This window comes from Gasterosteus aculeatus, chromosome 2 (genome assembly GCF_964276395.1).
Source record: "Gasterosteus aculeatus chromosome 2, fGasAcu3.hap1.1, whole genome shotgun sequence".
In the NCBI taxonomy this organism is placed as follows: Eukaryota; Metazoa; Chordata; class Actinopteri; order Perciformes; family Gasterosteidae; genus Gasterosteus; species Gasterosteus aculeatus.
This window is the reverse complement of record NC_135689.1, coordinates 3,574,904-3,582,001: the sequence shown is the minus strand read 5'-3', so window position 1 is coordinate 3,582,001 and position 7,098 is coordinate 3,574,904.

The following is a 7,098-nucleotide window of genomic DNA, read 5'->3' as shown; positions in this document are numbered from 1 at the left end:
GGTCCCTCTGAATGGATGGGACTCTGTGCGTGTGACTCTGTGTTCCTCCAGAAACGACTTTAAAAGCACTAAATCCAAACGGACGGCGTTCTCAGCGGTAACCACGGCGACAGGCTGGCCGGTGGGCCTCCCACACTCGCGACCCCCGCGACTCTATCGCTGGCTTTCATACAACTCTCCTACACTTACTTAAAAAAAAAAAGGTGCTTTCCATGAGATCGGCAGGAAAAAGATCTCCTTTCTCTCCGCGTGGCGACCGCTGAGCCGCTGGATCGCAGCTAACGCCGCTAACGCCGCTACCCGGGGTCACCTTAGGGCGAGCGAGAGGGCAGTGAGGCACGTTCACTATGCAAAAAAAAAAAAAACTCTATATTGCATCTTTAATTCAGCAAGAAAGTAATTTGCATTTGCCAAATTAAAAAAAATGTCCCAATAAAGTGTTAATATTTCGGGATTAAAAGCCTCATCCGCTCTGGAAGCTATGTGACACCCTTGAGTTGTGTTGACGGCGTCCCGGGCTATTACGGAGACGGCTTCATTGTGAGTGAGGTCACGCGTGCAGATCCAGGGACCAGCTGTCTGATTGGCTACTTATCACCACGCCTGTCGGGAGTTTCCAGCGGACAAGACCGCTGTCAAGTCGATTCTGTCCCCGTCGACGTTGTTCAATGAGGAACGTCTGCTGCGAGACAATCAAGCGGAGGAACGCCCGAGAAATAATGCGGTTTGAGGTCGGGTTTTTTTGGGGGGGGGGGTTTGTGATCAGGGAGCGCGTCTCCTCTGATATTCCCTTCACTCATTCACTGACGCGTTCATTTATTTATGGATCTGGCCGAAGCCGCCAGCGGAGGATTCGCCTCCGCCTGCCTCTCGAGGAGCGCTGTCACATCTACATATTCTTAACAGCTCATAACTCAAACAGCCCCGGCTTGACGTGTGCCATCAAAAAAGATCCAACACTTCCTCTGACATTTAACTTTCTCCATTAAACCTTTGGGCGCGCTTCTCTTTACCCTTCTGCGCATGTTTGTCACCTCGCTTTTAAATTAAGGTGACCTTCAAGTGCTCGCGCCTCAAAGTGCAAAGCCTCCTTTTGGTGTTGAATCCATACAGCGGCCTTTTAAGGCGTCATACAAAATACGCTGGATTGTTCTGATCTTTTCCACATCCTCCTGGATTATTTGCTTGAACAGGATTGGTTGATTTAAAGCTGCAGTGGGCGGCGTACGCCGTGTCCACATCTAGCCCGCCATAGCTGGACGGTTTCCAAACACTTGTATTCCTCCTCTGGCCCGGAGGATAAAAACGTTTTAACAGCCAAATGAATCAGAGACGCAACAGCTTCCTGCCAGCTTTGATTTCAAGTCAATATTTACACCCGAGATTAAGGGAAGTGAAAAGCAACGGCGGCCATTAAACAAGAGGATTTAGCGTCGGCACTTAGGACACGCTCAAAATATCGCGGCGACGAGGGAAAAAGCCCGAATTCGCAAAAAGTCACCGGGCCCTAAATAAAAACGCGTAAATCAGCGAGGGAGCAGTGAAGTGCGTATGTGATGCAATCCATTACAACAAAGTACATCGTGGACGTCGCCTTGTCTGATTTACACTCCAAAAAAAAAAAATGGCTAAAAAACAAGCCATTTGCTGTTTTTAGCTTCAGGCGCCACAGCGTGTGACTTTGTTGTGCTGCGGTGGCCATTCGGTGCATTTGTAATCATCTCTGTAGACGGCGGTCCGCTGCATCCAGCCGAGCATCCATGTCACAGGTTTGATTGCTGCTAATGCAGCAATTTCTTTCTTTCTTTTGTGTTTTTTTTGCCAGGTATGGTGGAACAAGATGGAGCCGCCACAGCTGTTAAGTTCATTCACTTGTTAAAGCCGAAGGACTTTTTCCTCTCTCAATATTCGCCCCGCTTTCACAAACTGTCTAAAGTTACTCTCAGAATCCCCAATGATGTTAACGCCTCCGCGGGCCGCCGCCGGACGCTGTTCTCTAAAGTATGATTGCAGTTCTTGCCGGTCCGTCTCGAAGACTCCGTTCTTCTCACCATCATTACCGCCGGGAAGTTGAAGGAGATTCCACTGAAGGTTGAATCAACCACCTGTCGGCTTTACTCCACCCTCCCCCCCCCCCCCCCCCGGCGTCTCCTCTCCAGGAGGTCCTGACCCGCCTCTTATCTCTGCATAGGCTTGTTATTAACGAAGGAGCTTCACATCAAAGGGCCTCGATCGGCAAAGTCTTTCTAGCTGTGAGTACGTGCATTGTCCTACCGCTGCATGTAGCACACGTACACGTTACATACAAGCCGAGTCTTCTTTATTCTAATGGTGGGACGTGTAAGAAGTTACACATCGACATCCAAGAGGAACAAGGTTACATTTCCTTTAAAAGATTTTGGGAAAACGTACTAAAAAGGATTAATGTGACAGAAGCTTTGTCCACTTTTGATCATAACACAGTTGTTTTCTTCCCGGCGCAGCTGATGTAAATGAGTAGGTGTAAATTATATTGCTATCATGATGTGTTTAACTAATCTTGTAAAAATGTTTGTTTTTGTCGAGAAACCTCATTAATGGAGTTGATTGAGTGAGTTTTTTCCCGCAGCAATGTGACACAAATGTTTAACATCCTTCAGCTTTGAGCTGCTCATCATTTTAACGATTGATGCCGCGCTTTGTTTTTAATTTTTTAAAAAGTGAATAAAAACCTCAACCTTTTATTACTTAAATTGTAATTTGTATGCAAACATTTACAATAGATGGAACACAACAAAGTTTATGATGGATCAAATCGACCAAATGGATCGACTCTTTGGTTTGTTATTGTTTTGTCTTCACCGTCTGCACACACAGACACACAACGGCACGTTGTTATGAAAATGGTCAACCTGAATTAAAACTGACCCGTTGTTAAGCTTCTTAAAAATAGCTCACGGCTAGAAAAAAAAGTCAAGGCCAACGGCCGGGATTCACCCAACGGATTATCAGATCTTACTTCTTCAATCTCTGCAGCAAAATCAGAAACCATAAAAAGAGGAAACCGCCCATCAGACGTACAGAGAATAGCCTGATTTCTTTCATTTGATTTGGTTTTTCGGTGGCCATCTGCTGCCGTTAATAGCAGAAGACCCACATCTGGCACTTCAAAAGTAAACTTCTCGCTGGGACGATGGTTGTGCACTCAAGCGCATTCAACGCAATCTTGTTGTTGTCGCAAATCTTGACATCGACATTGAGTTTTCGACCACAGATCCACTTTACACTCAGCTGAGAATCTCAGCCGCGGGTGAATCGGTGCCTGTGATTTGCTTAAATTGCGGTAAATAACGGCGCAAAAGCGAGACTAAGCGTCGCCACGGCAACCATCATCTGAAGCGCGCTCGTCGGTACGGGCGGACGTCTCGTCCGTTTTTTTCTTTGAGCGACAAGTCAACCGTTGGAAGCGGGACCCGTTGGCGTTTTCCTGGCGCAGCGAAGCATGACCGGCGGTGTCACGTCGCCATCGCGGCGTCTCAAGACATCAGAGAAGACAAACGTGTCTCATCTTTAACGCACTCGGTTTTTCCACCCAGAATCACCGTTGACGACGCTGTAATACGCTGATAGATCGACGCATTGATTGGTGCAGGTTTGGCTGGTCGGGACGGTAATCTGGTTGTTGTCCGCGTCACTAATTGCGCCGACCGATAGTTTATTGTGTTTCCCGGGAAATGGATTTCGATGTGATATCAAGTCGTTTTCCTTAAACGGTGGAGGCCGAGCCAGTGACGGCGCTGTGATACCCCTCTCGATAGCCACTCCATCGGGATATTAATTGCCCAGCGGTTAAGCTATTTAATTAAGACACAATTTCCTTCTGGCACGCTGTCGCACACAACATTCGGCTTTGTTGTTGTTGTTGTTGTTTTGAAGATGATCAGCTCGGCACCGAACACACAGTCCGGGCTCCCCAAGTGATCACATTCCCAACCTCCACTCCCCCTTTTGGGCGCCGCTTCGGTGAGTGTGCGTTCGTACACATGTGGTCGTCCATGATAACGTTGAAGGTGGATGCCAACACGCCTGAAATAGTGCTGAGCACTTATTGCTGCGTGGGGTGGGGGGGGCTCTTCTGATGTTCCCCACCATCCGCCGTCCGTCCCTCCCACGCGAGATGACTCAGCGGCGGGTTGGCTGCCTTTGAGAATCTTTTAGGTTAGAACCTAAAATAATAAAAACGTACCTCAGATGAGAGCGGTTAGAAATTTCAGTGGAGTTTTGGATTCAAAGTATTTCGGCTCTTTTAAAAGGAAAGTGGGACGGAAACATTTCCAAATAAAATAATCACGGTGAGGACGATCGCATTATCAGTTAAATGATGAGCACGGACCAAATGGAACGCCGGGTTCAAATGATTTGCCTTTGCAACCGTTATCGTCCGCCCACAGAGCGGCTTCCACACAAAATCATCATCTAATGGTGGATCGTTTCTGGTTTAAAGCTCGCCGAGCGAGCAACAACTCATATTCCGTTTCATGGAAGCTTAAACGACCCAAATCCATTTCCCTCCCACGCCCTCGGCTTCCTCGCCGACGCCACGGTTCACATTGTGCCGCAGCGCATTACCCGACAGATCGATGGCTGCGGCGAGAAGAAAAGGAAGAGCAGACGTGTGACCGGTGACAGACAAGTCAGGGCTCCTTATTCATCGTGCTGACCCGCCCGCGCACCTCCTACTCAGGGGGGAGGGGGCGTCAATCGCAGACCAAGGGGCTTTATCATCCGCTGCAGCCAATCACAACCCACGCTTTTAAATCGCCCGCACGATAGCGTTAAATTGTTTGTTGGTGTCTTTCAGCATTTGTTTGGAGGTTCGGCCGAATTAATGTATGAATCCAAACCAGTTAGTGGGCCCTGGGATCGAGGGGGGGGGGGGGGGGGGGGGGGTTTAAGACCCTCCAACAGCAACCCACCGGCCACGCGCAACAAGCACCGACTCGTAAAGCGGCACAAACCAACACGGACACTCGATATCGTATCATCCCGAATAACGGAGAAACACTGTACTTTTACTGCACCGCTTCACTCAGCTGCGGGTGAGGAAACGCAGTGGGTGGGTGGGTGGAGGGGGGGGGGGGGGGGGGTGCGAGGCTGAGCGAGAGGGCGAGAGCGGCAGACGGTAGGTTGTGACCACGAGTCGACCTCATTACTGCTATTCGGCCCGTGGAAGTGCAGGTAGCGCGCCGAGGCCACAGGCCGTACGCCAGCGCCGGTGATAAACGGGAATTGACGCGTGTTAAAAAACATCTTCTGAGAGACTCGTAGACGTGAAGCTGCTCGTTACCGGATGTCAGGAAGAGTCATTCGCCACTGGAGGCTTTTTCTGAGCCTCGCCGGACGCGGTTTGTGAAGCGCATTCAGGTCGAGGGAATAATACACAGTCCATTAACCCTTTCCACACGGTGGAGGGCAGGGGTCAGATTCGCTTGCAAAGTGCCTGGGAATAACAGTAAATTATATATATATATATATATATATTTATATATATATATATATGTAAGAGGCTTTTCGATCTTACTGGGAAACAAGCAGTTTTACCAGATGAATGACAGCTGTCAGTAGCCGACTTTAACAAGGAAATACACAATCAGTGTCTCTGGAAGAAATATCCAATACAAATCTCACCATCATCCTCCATAACTTCACACCACAATTCAAAGCGCTGAACCAGCACAGTGTTTTCTTGAATATTCAACACTATGACGCATTGTGTTCCAAGGACAATGCTGCTATATGCTTGGATTGCACAGATTGTGGGTAGAATTAAATGGCGAGCATATGCAGGCCCGTTGCTATACAATGGAGTCAATTCTCACACACAATCACCACCATCGGCACCTCATACAAGACCGGACAAAGGTTCATAGTCACAACCTGAACTTAGTCTATTATCATGGTAATGGCGGCAAACATTAGAGGCCCGGCTTTAAAAAGTCACCCGAAATGAGCTCTTAAAAGGCATCTTTCTAAAAGATCGCATCCCACAGGAGAATGCCGAAGGGAGAAACCAGGAGAGTACGGACGGGCTTTTCTCCACGTTACCCCGGGCTGTCTGACTGCTGCAGACAATGGGACGTTAAGCATGCTTCTACTGGTGTCAACGGAAGACTAATGAGATGGCAGCGGGCCCGTGAATGGTTCATTGGCCTGATGCACATTACTGTCTGTAAGTGTTTCCTCATCCCCTTATGGGCGGCCATGCAGCAGATCTTCTACCTGGGCAGGACGTTCTGGTGAATAACAAAAACGCACATCACGATGGCCCACCGTGGGCCGTCATTACACACAAATATTAAGGCCCCGGAAGCAAATTCCTCCAACATCCACCTGCAGAATTCAACTGGAAACGTTTGCTTTTTTTCAGACACTGTGATTTAGATAATTTGCAGGTTCGTATCAAGAAGTCGCGTTAAAACTCTTAAAACTGTCACACGCAAAGTAATTCGTTAAAGGAAAGTAATTAACCAAGCGGGCTTCTGAGCAATTTTTCATTTAGCTTTAGCTGTTTTTCGCCCAAATAAGGTTTAAATGCATTTAAACTCACTGAGTCAAATGAGCATGACCGTAGGAATTAGTACGTTGAGCATGTGTGATTTAGTGGACTTCTGCCTAATATGCCATATGAGTCAGTGCGGTACGTTTAAATGAAGTGGGAAAAACGCTCGCTGAAACGCGCAAGCTGCTAATTCACCTTTATTAAACTTTACATGGGTGTTTAAGTTTGATGAAGTCACAATATAAATGAACATCAAACCATTTAAATCAGCTCATTTGTGTCTAATCTACTTTGGCGCACTTCCATTCAAAGCCATCGGCGCGTTTTGACCAACGAACAATGCAATCAACACACACCTGTGCTTCGAGTAGTTTAGTACAGTTTAGTGCAGTTTGTGTGTTGCCGTATGACAGTTGTTGACTTCTGGAATTGTTTCAATCCAAATAGGGCTTCAGCAGCAGTGATGATTAAAAAGCCTCCTTTTTATCCGTTTCTGTTAAATCAGCTGAAGTCACATCTCCAGCAAACGTCACACTTAAATTCTTAAAGAGAGATAAAAG